Here is a 13,684-nt window from a genome sequence, read left to right as displayed (position 1 = left end):
CCCTCACTGAGGTTAAGGTAGAAAGGAATATATTATACTTTAATTGTATTTTCCTTGTGTAATTTAATACATTTTTGTAATTCAGAAAAACAATGTTTTGCAAGCATTTCAAAGCAAATTGATTTTTTTTGTTCTCATCATTGTTTTCAGGCTCTGTTTTAATCCTTCCTACCCAAAATCAAGTTACCAGTTCGAATTATGATCACTCAGATTGTATGGAAATCCACAATCTCACAATCTTTTCAGGCATTAGGAGATACTTTACAATGCTTTGAGGTTTACACTAACTACAAAGGTTTACTGTATATTTATCTTGTTGAAAAGCAATTGCAATATTCAAAACTCTTAAGTTTGTAAACAAAGCTGAAATACAGTATGCTAATCTTAGCAATTGGGCATTACATTTTTCGTAGACAAATCAAGGGTATTAGGAAGTAAACCCTGTAAATTTCCTTTACCACTAAGAAGCAAGAAAAAGGTGTTTCCAAGTACTGTACTTGCCTTTGAACAGAAACAAATCATCAAGATGATATGCAATTTATCTACAAGCAGAAATAAATGAGAACAGAAATTCATGTCTTCTACTTTACTTTACTTTACTTTCCAATGCTGGAAACTGGCATGTTCCTTCATAAAAGGTTATGAAATACCAGTTGATTTCAGTTTTAATGCCTTCATATCCAGGGCAGGGGTTCAGAAACAGTGAATTCAATGCGTGTTGTCATTGGATTAGCAGTCCTCACTGGGCAGCTGATGTCAAACCCTTACTTGCTGTCACAGAGATGAAAGAGGGGGTTAACAAATAGAGCTCTGGGTTAAAAGTATAGCAAAGTTGAATCTGTGTGGGTGTACCACCTAAGGAAGAAAGGGGAAAAAAACTTCCATGAGAACATCAAGTTATTCTGACACTCATCGTATTTTCATTTGGTTGCTTTAGAATTGAGAATGTTACATGTAGGTGTTTGTCTAGTGGATTATATTATTTTATTATATTATTTTTAATTACAAAAATAGTGGTGAGTGGACTCTCTTTTGTTGTTTTATCAGTGTTAACTGTATTCAGTTTTTTTGCAGACAATTTAAGATGTCTGCATTGCTTGTTGTTTTTAAAGTACTGTACAGTACATTCTCAAACTGAAGTTCCCAGTTCCAATCAAGTTCTGCATCTACAGAAATTCTTAATCATGTTTAAGATTTCTTTTAAATTCTCTGTATAGCAAGTGATGATCTACATTTTACACACATCTACTGTACATTACACACAAATCATACATTTGATTTGCTTTTTATTTACTAAATAATTAGGAATAAAATATAAGTGTGTAAATAATTATATTTATATATCATTATGTAAATATTATATATGTCATTATACTTTCTACTTAATATTATATGTGCTGAAAAAGAGTGAAGACTGAGCTGAACACTGTCAATGGAGTTCTATTTCTGAGATGTTTAGACACTTCTTACTTTTGCTCTGAATTGCAAATAAAGCCATTTATATACTGTATTACATTCCACAAGATACGGTAAGTCAGCATCTCTAACAGATACTGTGCATACTGTACTGAGACACCTGCTCAGTCTACGTTATCTTTATTGCTGCAGCTTATAATATACTGAGAATCCAAAGAAATGTATACAAGTATGTTTAAAGCATACAGTATAGATGTTGATTTTGTCAAACCGTGATGCACTTAAGTGACTTTGGACTTTGGACTTTAGTACTTACACAAGTACTAAATCACTTCTTTAGTGAGAGCTAATTAGGCTCAGGTAAACCAGGTGTGTCAGCATACAGTCTTTTGCCTTCTCTGGTATTCATGGCCAGGAATTTCTAAGGAAAGACATTTCAGCTAAATACAGAAACATTGCCATAATCAATGGGGAAATCCAAATGTATTTACCCAGGTGCTGCTGTAGAACTCTGCTGCTGTAGACTAGCTGCAAACTCACTAGCTACCTTTCCTGCAAGCATATCCTGTAGGGACAATATTCTAGCAGAACAATTCGTATTCTGCTCACATAACTGCTTTCTTTCAAGATGAAAATGCAAAACTTCTGCCATGGATGCTTTACTTGAGTGCTATTAAATATTTTTTGGATGTTAGGACAGTGGGCGACAATCATTGGCACTGTCACACAAGATTATTTTGAATGGCATGTGCAGTGAAAGCCTAATTAATGGTTAATGACAAAGAAACGGAGTCAGAAAAAATGAAAAAATATGCTTTACTAACCTCTGAATTATACAACCCAAAGAAAACTCTTTGTTTCAATGTAGTAAGATGAAACAATTCACGTGATTGATTTACTTTGTTTATTTTACTGTGGGCTCACTTATCTGGATTTGCAAGAAAGATTACTATATTTGCCACTGATAATGTTTTTTAAAGTTTTAAAGTGTTTGATGAAACATTCTGGACAAAATGGTGGTTCCCAAAAAAAACAAAGTTAGTAGTACAGGTAGCTTGCCCAATACAGACACTCTAAGGGCTGCAATCCTATTCTATGTCACATCCAATCAACACCAGCTTTAGAGGCAGAGATCCAGAATACCTGTGTATTTGTAAGCCTAGAGGAGTGGAGTTTGAAGTCCCTGCTGTAACCACTACCTTGAAACAATGACCCGTAAACAACTAGTAATCAAATTTCAGTCTCTTGCAATCCCACTGTAGAATTTGCCATGACTAGTGTGTTAATTAATTGTAAATCAAGAAGGTCTTAGTATCAACAGTGTTTGAAAAATAACTTAAAACATTAACCCTTAAGAACTACAGTATATCTTACAACAGTAACTCAAATGATGAAATGGAGTTTTTAATGAAAGTTCGGGAGGAATGAAGGCAGCCTTGCTCATTCAACACAGTTGCTGCAATTCCCACTAATTCTGACGTAAGCAACCGGTCTCCATATATATCAAACGTCACCCTCTCCTCTTCCTCGTTCATTTTCTGCATCCCTCCTCCACCCCCTCTCCACCTGCCCAATTGGTCACATGGGGGTCCTATCCTCCCCGTCCAACGGCCGGGAGGTCGGCCCTCAGCCAAGCGGGTTACGCCAAGTCTTCACATCCCAATAAACGATTCTAATTTCTCCCAAACTTTCGGCTGCTGTCATTCCTCGTGAAAATAATATATTCAACAACTGTCATTTTTAATTCAGTCAAGCTTTCTGGAGTCCTTCTAAATTAGCAAAGAACATTGTTTTTTTACAGAAAAGCAACAGAGCAAATACTGTATCTGGCAAATTAAGTTTAATTTTAAGTAATCAAACTATATGTCAGTGTGTAAAGGCTTTTACACACAGGGGGCTGAGAAATTATAAAATAAACTGATGGAGTGTTTCTGCTGATGGTGAAGTTGGATAAGACAAACAATCACCATCTTTTGACTTGAGTTTTACAATTAACACAGAGCACAAGGAAAAGGTAAGGAACATTTAAAAAATATTCTAATATATTACATATTCAACTTTTTTTCAGATGAGATGAATGGATTAGAGGAAAGGAGATCAGTGCCACGTCTGCTTGTTACAGGATGTATTGTGCATGATAACTTTTACGGGTAGGCGAGTTTGTCAGAAATTGTGATGTTTCATAAGCTGCTGTACTGTAGCTTGCATACATTGGGCAGAGAAACCTTGTCTTTAGTTAATATTATTCTGAAGGCTTACTGTGTTTCCCAGCCCATTTCTAAGTTTGCGCTTAATCTTTACTGACACTAAGCTAAATACTGTTGAACACATCTACTGTAGCTGTTTAACACTGCACATCCAAACATTGATTTAGCTGAAACCCTCCAGCTAAAGTTGTGCATTTCAGTTAATCTGCACTTTCTCCTCACATTTAATGAGGGCCATGATAATTCAATATTTGTCCTCATTACGATTTCCATAAAACCGAACAATTAGCTGACTTATGTAATGGTATTTGTAGAAGTTTTAGAGGGCATCTTGTAAAAGTCATTGAGCAATGCATATTTTCAGAATTCTGCATCACTTACAAATAAGCTCAAAAGCACTAATAACCCTTTAAATACTGTTTTTATTTATTTGATTTTTTTTCTATTTTTTAACAGACATTGTCTGTCTGTGTAACTACTGTAATATTACCACCTTCAGATTTTGTCATTGCATAGTCTTTGGAGATTCTGTTATTGCATAGTCTTTGGAGTGCTAATAAAAGCTCCATTAGAGGAAATGCTTGAATATACAGTAATGAGGTTTTCATTTCTTTACTAACAATTTTAGTTCTGTCTAAAATATGCTAAAACTGCTGTTATTAGCATATTTAAACCACATTCATTTCTAACAGAAATTCCAATTATCTAATGATGAAAAAATCTCATATACCCATAATGTACATCCATGTAATGCAATGAACAGGATGAAAAATGCACTTAAGATTTACTATGCACTTGTAGCTGGGAGGTAAGGAAGAGCTAGTTTATTGTCATTATACATTTTTACTGTCCATCACTCACTAAAATTAAAGGAAAACCTCACTAAAATCCATTTTATGAGAATTGATTTGTCTAGAATCTTAAGTTTGTATAATACACATACACTCTAATGCATGTTTGCAAAAATATAGCATCTGCTTTTCTACTTCATAGAAATGAAATGTTCATAAAATGTAGCCAGTGGTGTAGTACCGTTACAGACAGTGCTACTGATTAAAAAGAAATGGAGATAAATGCTTCTGAAGCAGTAATAGAGCAAGGGAGAATAAGACAGAGGAGATTCGCTCCAAATTTATATCTATATTGTATCTAGTTTTCAAATGTTATAGATTATCTCTCCCAAAAACTGAAATGGAGAAATTAGAAAATGTAGTTTACTGTCATATCCTCCACAGACTGAAGAGGTGTACAACTGATTTACATTAATTTAGACATATGGTACTGTAAACATCCAAAAAACAGTACATCCATCCATTTTCTAACTGCTGTATTCAATACAGGGTTGTGGGGAAGCTGGAGCCTATTCTGGCTCAAGGTAGGATACACACTGGATGGGGCACCAGACTATCGAAGGACATGCACATTAACCTACCAGTACATCTTTGGACTATTCGAGGAAACTGGCGTACTCGGAGAAAACCCACAGAAACATGGGAAGAACTTACAAACTCCACACAGCTACACTTCAGGTCTTGAATTGAAACCCAGGGTCCCAGTGCAGTTTAGCAGCAAAGCTAAACACTGCATCACAGTGCCACCCATTATATTCAAACATGCACACATTTTTAAGACTTTCAAGTTTTGCAGTGTGGTACAAAAGAAAACATGAGGCTTCTGTATGTTGGTAGAAATATCTAAAACACTTTTTAATTGTTTCTGATCAAAAAAACATCATTTAATGCTTTCTGCTTTTGTGTGATAACCTATTACATCACAAGAGCTCATAAGAGTCTTTAGAATTAAGGGGAAAATAGGAGAAGTACCAGAAATAAATGCCTTAGAGAGACGTAATCTGCTTACTGATGGGATTTATTTGATTAATAGACCACGTCCAGCATAAGCTATTTTAGGTTTTTCCAACATCATTCCCTTTAGGCCCAAAGATTTTTAAGGAAAAGAACTACAAATCTTCCTACATTATTCCATCTCAGTAGTAGAATTTGAGGTTATAACATTGATGTCAATTATTGCCTTTATCAATACAACCTCTGTTCTTTAAATCAAATTTAAGGATTGAAATGTCTTATGCTTGCTAGTTTGCTACTTTTTTTATTATACAGTAGGACATCTTATAGATTCTATAAGGACTTCTGATATGACATTGATTGTACTACTTTCGACTAACTTTATATTGCTCTTTTGCAAAATATAACCAACCTGAAAAAAAGAGTAACTGACACATATTGCAGCCTTGTGATATACACCCTTTATATCAGTGCCCAACAATGAAAGATAAAATGAACTTGTTAGTCTAAAATGAATGTAAAAAGGCCAAATATATTTAGCTTTAAATATACTTTTTAAATGTATTGGGCAGGATGGAGGTGCAGTGGTTAGCATAAATGTCTCTCAATGCTGGGGACCTGGGCTTTATTCCTGGGAAGCTCTCTGTATGGAGCTTGTATGTTCTCCCTGTGTTCACATGGCTTTCCTCCCACAGTCCAAAGATATACTGGTATGTTAATTGGCTTCTGGGAAAACAGCAGTGGTGACAACCCCCAGGAGGCTGGTGACAACCGTTTTTTTTTTGTTGTTGTTGATTTGTGTGTGACAATTCAAAAGGGATGCACATGACAGTCTGAGATGCACATGACAGGTGTGAGAGTGTGTCTGTGTGTGCCCTGTGATAGACTGAAATCCTATACAGGGTAGACCCTACCTTGCGCCCCCCACAACCCTGTACTGGATACAGCAGTTAGAAGATGGATGTTTTAATATATTTTCTTGTGTACAGCACCTTTTGAGTTGAACAATAAAATTGTGCATCACATTATTAGTTTGCTGTTTGACGCCATCAAATACACATTAAAACTCCTGTGGTAATCTGCCCCAAGATTTTTCAACATAAACCGAACCCTAATTTACATTTATGGTCAGCTTCCATATTCAAACTTTACCTCTTTGAATTTACTCAATAATGAATTTACTTAGAAAAGACAGATGCACAGTGGGGGATTATAGCAAAGGCTCAGTTTGATAACTTTGAAGCAGTATAACCTCAAAAAGCCTTAGGCTATGTAGGGGTGGGCTGAAACAACAGTGTCTATAAGCATTTCTAATCCCTAGGATTTTTTTAAAAAAAAATGTTACATAAAATTCTAATATATTGTAGGTTTGTTCAAAGAATACATATTTCTTGGTGGCAATCTGTTTAAGAGATTACCAATTAACATGTATAGTAACATTTTGGGCTAGCTAGAATTTGTTTTTAATTGATAGCCATTACATCTGATATTTGTTTATTTAACACTGTGAAGTTAAAGTTCATTTTACTTTTGAGCATATTTAAAACTTGTTTTTATTTTAGATTGAATGCAAAGCAGTAACATTTGCTCCTCATCAGAATTTTTTACAGTGTGCATATACAGGAATATGGTGTGCTCCTACTAAACCTCTCATTCTTTGTGACTATAACATCTTAATGCACTAAAGGTTCAATGTATTGTGTTTAGAAATACTGACCGCTTGTATTTTTTGGACACACAGTCTGCTTCGTTTATAGGCAGGGTAAGCTTGCCTTATTATCCAATCAGGTTCTGTATTTTTATAAATGACACAAAGCGATATAAACTGATTTATAGTCTTAAAAAGCTGATTTGCTCATAATCAACCGAGAACTGTTCTTTGCCTTGCTATAAGACAACTCACCTAAGCAACTCACGATTTCTATCATTATTCCCAGATACTGTAATTTCTCTCTGAAAAAAACTTGTCAAGATGAATTGTCACCCTTTTCATTTGATTACAGGAGGAATGTGAAAACTAAAGGTCAAGTGAAAATAGTCATATTTCAGCAGCATTGAGTCAAAGTGCACCAATTCCAGTTGTGGGTCTAGTGTTGCTCAGGTGAAGTAGGTCTACTGAGTTGTATTGGCATTTATCATGCATACCCTGTATGGTTGGATATCCTACACTCCGAACTTAATACCCCTCCATCAATCTTTCAACTGCTTAATCCAATACAGGGTGGCAGGGGATCTGGAGCCAGTCCCAGCAAGCAATGGAGGCAAGGGGGGATACACCCTGGGCAGGACACCAGTCCATTACACAACACACACAGAAACAGACACTCAGACCAGGACCAGTTTTCCCAGAAACTTTTTACCTAAGAATTAACCTACTGTATTAGTTTGGATTGAGAGGGAAAACTGGAACACCTAGAACAGACCCATGTAAACATAGGGAGAACATACAAACTCTACATAGATCGCACTGCAGGAATGGAAGCCAGGGCCCCAGCACTGCGAGGCATCAATGCTAACTATACACCAATCCAATACTAAGAAACAAGCCTTAACTGATTATATCATGTGCCAGCCTACAAAGATCACTGCTTTCATTTCGTATGCACCTTAAATCCTTTGCTTCATAATAAACCATTACAGTACATCCTATGTATTACTGTTTATTCACCAACTTTAAATTGCTAAATCACCCTTAATAATGTTTTGCTTGTTCTGAGGTGTCTGCACAGTTCTTTCACTTATCTCACCTACCTGTGCATAAACCTTTTTCAACCAAGCATTCTCTCAGTGCTTAACATCTTAAATTACCTGATCATAGTGTATATCTTTTTATTTTTTACACTTTACTAATGTGAATTATAGGGATAACCCAGGGCTGTATTTGTGTCCTCGTCTTGAACAAGTGTGATAACAGGCTCTTGCAGCTCCATGAGATTTCAATTTCCATTCTAGAGCACCATAAAAATCGAAATACATCATAAATATATCCTCTTTGAACTTGAAATAAAATTTATCACCCAACATTTCCTAAGAGATTAATGTCAAGCTGCAATGAAATCCAGAGATGTTATCACTTAAAAGGTCTAGCCCTTAACAAAATGTATCATGCTGGATTGAAGTGGTGTATGTTTTTCGTTTTGTGAGCAAAAAAGCTTGTTTTTTGAATATCGATATATTATTAGAATATGGTGCTTGCTGAAAGTGTGTTTGCTCTCTACTGAGATATTTTGGTAAATGTTTATTGTATAAAAATGCACACAAGTATACAGTATTTGTAGGTGCTGGTACTGTATTTAAAAATTCTGTTACTGTTATATACAGTATGTGTCTAAAATATATATTTTGTAATTGAAAAGATAATCATCTTTATTCCCCAAATGGAAAATTATCCGATTCCCTTAATTATTTTCAGTTTCTAAGTACTATACTTGACTGTACAGTATGTTCTTGAAATATTTTAATAGATTCAAGTATGAAATTGTTTACACATTTTCCTTTTATATGCCTATCGTGGTGACTAACACATCAGATTGTGGCAGGTTTTGTAGTTCTGTCATCACACTGGCTTTACACTGTACTGTATTTAGTTCTTAAAAGACCCAAACTTTAAGAAAATGAATGTTCAATAATTCTGGAAAGTTATTAAATTTAATGTACAAGAAGAGTATACAGTATTTCTTACAGGAAATGAGATTGTTGCTGAAAGGTCTTTATATCTGCAAGATTAAATTAAGTATTTAATAATCAGTTAAATCCTTTTGTGCCAGTGCTGGTATGTGAATGTATGGGACTGAGGAAAAAACATTTTTTTAATAACAATAATAAAAATTCAATGTGCTTCCAAAACAGCTGGTTTACTCAGCATAAAAATGCAAAGTGCTGTACCCTCCAGACATTCTAAAACAAAGGTTACTGGTGAGGCCTGTCTGCTGCATTTAATCACTTGTAGAAGGGATTTATTTATAGTGTGAGGTATACAGTTAAAAAAAAACTCACAGGATGTTGACTGCAGATGTTAGAACATGATTGTTCTCCAAACACCATTTATTTTTGCGTACTGTATATTCTTCTGTCTATCAAGAAACCCAGTACACTCTATAGCTATTTGTTCCATAACACCCAGGGGAACATTTCCCTTGAAGACTGCAATTTGCCTGGAATTACACAAGAAGTATTGTTTGTTTATGGATAAGTGATGCAAATTGAGCTTCAAAATCCTTTATTTTAATATATTTATAGAAAATTCTATCCTATTAAACTTCAAGGACGGTAGCTGCATGACTTTTCAATTATTGAAATTTAAGTTGTTTGGTCAAAACCTAGTTAAAGTGGAGAAGAGGCATAATTCAGTTAGCATCGGGTTTTTTATATGGAGAACTCACCTGATTAAGGCTAGGGCACTTGTAACCCTTTTTAATGAAGAAAGGGCTAGGGAGCTGCTGTGAAGATGGGGTGGAAGGAAGGATGTAAAACTGAAACGCACAAGCAAGAAAGCAACAAGCATATTTCTAGTTTGGTAAGAAGAAGTGGGCGAGCTTAGGGTTTGACCTTCTCCCAATCCTTTGTTTTAAACTCCATGATGTAAAAAGTTCTGTAATGAAGTTAAAGGTCTGTAACAATGGCAGTACTGTAGAAAACAAACTCAAAACAAATTGATCTACTATCTTGTGCAGTCATGGAAGAGGTCTCTTTATTATAGAGCGTGAACATGCTCTTATAGTGTGAACATGTTTAAAACTGAAAGACAAAAAAAATCCATACTTACAATATACAGTAGTTACTTACAGTACATACTGTATAAGTTTTATCTATAACTTACATATAGTTTTATCTAGTGCACACTTTCAAACGAACATGTTGGTGAGGACATCTGTTTGATTGTCTGTTGCTTAGCGATATTGCTTCTTTATTCTCTTTTTTTCATGTTTCTTTCCCTTTTCTTGGTTCTCGACTTCAAATAATTAAAACCTACAATGCCCTGTGTGACCACTGGCAAGCACTTGGAATATAGGGACCTTGAAGTTGCTTCTCTGTCAAACCAAAAGGCAGGTGATGATTGAGGATGATACAGTTTGAGGTAACTTTAAAAAGCTTTTTCTTGTTATTCATTGTATGACTTATCAAACTAAGGCAATACTGTACTTGAAAGTTTTTTTTTAATTGTTGATATTAATGCATTAAATTAGTTTTCTGCCTGAAATACTGCTTTGCCAAATTGATGATCAACAGACTTTAAATTTGCCTTTCTTCATTAAATTCTTTATTAACATGGTTAGTACTGTTATACTGTGGTATACTACTCTAATTGTCATGATCCTCATCCCTCCTCTTAAGGGCGCTCCAACCCTTTCGTATTTAGTTGATTATGTGCACCTGCCCTCTGTTTGTCTCTCTTTTTTTTTAAATCAAAATATACTTTATTTCCCAAAGCAACATCTCACAATAGAACATTCTCACAAAATTAGCAAACATTCTAACCTGGTATGAACCTCACATGCAATAAAAACTTTCCGAACGGGGGGGATTGTCCATTATCAATCCATGCAAGTGGATGATGGGGCCAGATTTGTGCTATTAAAGAGTTCCTCCAAGCCCTACCACTTGCTTTTGTCCGTTAGTCCCTGTACAGGGCCCAAAGTCCATTCCAGCTCTCCCTCGTCATGGAGAAGCCCCATTTGGCAACATTGCACTTTATCCTCCCTCTGAGGTCCACAAGGATCCTCTCCTCCAGCTCCCTTGCTCCCCACTCTGTGTTGTGCCAGGTGAGAGTGTTCCTCGCGTTCGACAGTCCTTGTTTTGTCAGGGACAGCAGCAGCCACAGCAGGAACTGCGTCCCTTTGTCCAATCCGGTTGGTGCCAGCCCCAGCAGGATGCACTGGTAACTGAGCACGGCTCCAGCTCCCAGGAGTTGCATTCCATTCTGCCCCACACCGCTTTGGCGAAGGGGAAGCTCCAGAACAAGTGCTCCAGAGTTTTCTCAACGAAACATGCGTCCCAGAGGTCCTTCAGCTTGTTCTCTAGTTCCTTCGGCTGCGTCCTTTCCCAGACTTGTCTGGGAACCCGTAGCCTTTCGTCGCCGACCAGTTGTATAGGGTGAAACAGTCATATAGACATACTGGATGAGAAGAACCTAACCACTCACCCTTATTTTTTTCCCAGATAGAAACCAGTGTGCACTTCTGAGCTTTATATGGTAGTCAATATATGTAAACGTGTGGATGGGTGGATGTAATGTGTTGGGCTTAAGACTTCACTCCAGTTACAAATATTATTTCATGTGTTTTGTTAGGTATGTTCTGAAGTTTGTAGGCTTTGAATTCATTGAAAGAGGAAACCAACATACCACTGTGGCAAAATCAATTGTGACCAGTTTTACACCTAAAGAGCAGAAACTGATCACACACGATGTTGCTCCGGGTAATGGAATAAGTTATTAAAGCAGTACAAGCAGTATGTGTAAAAATGTCCCCTGTCCATTAAATTATGCAAGAGTTCTTTTTAAAAGAAAGGTTTGATTTTTTTAATGCATCAAAGGGATGTACGGATTAAAAAATCTTACCAGCGGTTTCACTGATTCCTAATCACCAATAACCCTGAATTGCCTAATTAATTTTAATTTGAGTGAGCAAGTGTAGGACCTGCAAAACTATCCTTAAGTATTTTAAAACAGTTGATAGGAAAGTAGAGGGTAGATCTCCTGGGAAAAGAGAATTAAAGCCAAGGCATTTCATTCTGTCTGCCTATAATTAAAATTTTTGCATACTAATAACTTGTGTCTATATTGCAATTCAGCCTGTTTTAATGGTTCCTAATCTGCTTTCTAACACACATTTGTGACCATAACAGCAAGTTAGAGTTTAAGGCAAGATTTAGATCATTACTAAAGCCTTTTCAATTTGCGGCATTCTCCTTTCTCAACAACTATTCATAATGGCTTTGTTTGAATGGAAAAATGTGGCTCAGGCATGATTTCCACTTGACAATGCTAGAATAAATATTACTTGATGTAGGATGGATATTAGTTTAGAACCTAAAGAACGTTAAAGAAAGTTACTTCCATAATGACAAAACTCATCTAAGTGATTAGACTAAAGATACTGTACTTGAAAAAATAGCAATGACCTTATTCTAAAAATTAAAGTAAAACAACTGTGTTGAGGGAATGTTGAAATATATTGTGAAATATGTATTCATGATAACCCATAATAACAATGAACTAAATGACAGTAAATGCTTTCTACAAACAGGTACAGTAGCCTTCTCTTCTTACATTGCTGTCTTAGTTTTACATAACATATCAAGGGCAGTTTTTTTTTCTATACTGTGAGTGTACTGTATGCTTCGCCAGTGCTGACATACACTAATGAACCATATAGAAATTTCAAGGACATACTGTAGATTCCATTAGCATGATAATGTTCAAAATTGTAACTTCAGAGTAAACGTTACTTTACTTTTCCAGCAAGGTATTCAAAAAGTGTTGTGTACCTGTATTTGGCAAAGTAAAGCACTTGTATGGAATATAAAACAAATAGTTCTGAAAAAAATCAGTAAATTACAATATATCTGGAGTTATAAAAAATGGAGCAACATTTACACTGGCTTCCAAAGTTACATCTTGTGCACCTAACCATTAGCAGTGAAACACATCTTTACAGCATTATGAGGTATAATACAGGTTTGTCAAGATTATATGAGGTATAATATAACCTTGATCAAGTTTGTGTATTCAATGAAAACCCAGAACTTTATTAAAATGTTATTAAAATGTCACTAAACAAACTGTAGCCATGTGAAACAATAAGAGCAATTAAAAGCTGGGCATTAATCATTTAATGTCAAAGGCAATTAAAATTACACCCATTCAAGCTTAACAGCTGTTGTGCCAGCCACTATAACTTATTATCATGTTCAATATTAGTATATTTATTTCAGCTTAAAGGAAAGACTGGGCAGTGACTTGGAGTCTGGGAACACAGTTTACAATTCAGATAAATGAAGCTATGGAAATGCTATGGGTTGTAATGTGTGTGAGCATTGTGGATTACAGCCAACTTTGTTTCTGCCTGTGGTTTTCCAATACGGAGGAACTGAAGCTGAGCTAATGAGATTCTCTAAAGGCATACTGACAATCTTTATGCATGTATGTGTGCACCAACATGTAGATCATTTTCCTTATCATAGCAATAACATAATCTAATTATCACAAATAGACAACCTTCCTTTCTTTATCTTTTTCAGTTTCACTTCTCTGAT

This window comes from Atractosteus spatula, chromosome 7 (assembly GCF_055471065.1).
Source record: "Atractosteus spatula isolate fAtrSpa1 chromosome 7, fAtrSpa1.hap1, whole genome shotgun sequence".
Lineage (NCBI taxonomy): Eukaryota > Metazoa > Chordata > Actinopteri > Semionotiformes > Lepisosteidae > Atractosteus > Atractosteus spatula.
This window is presented reverse-complemented; position numbering follows the sequence as displayed.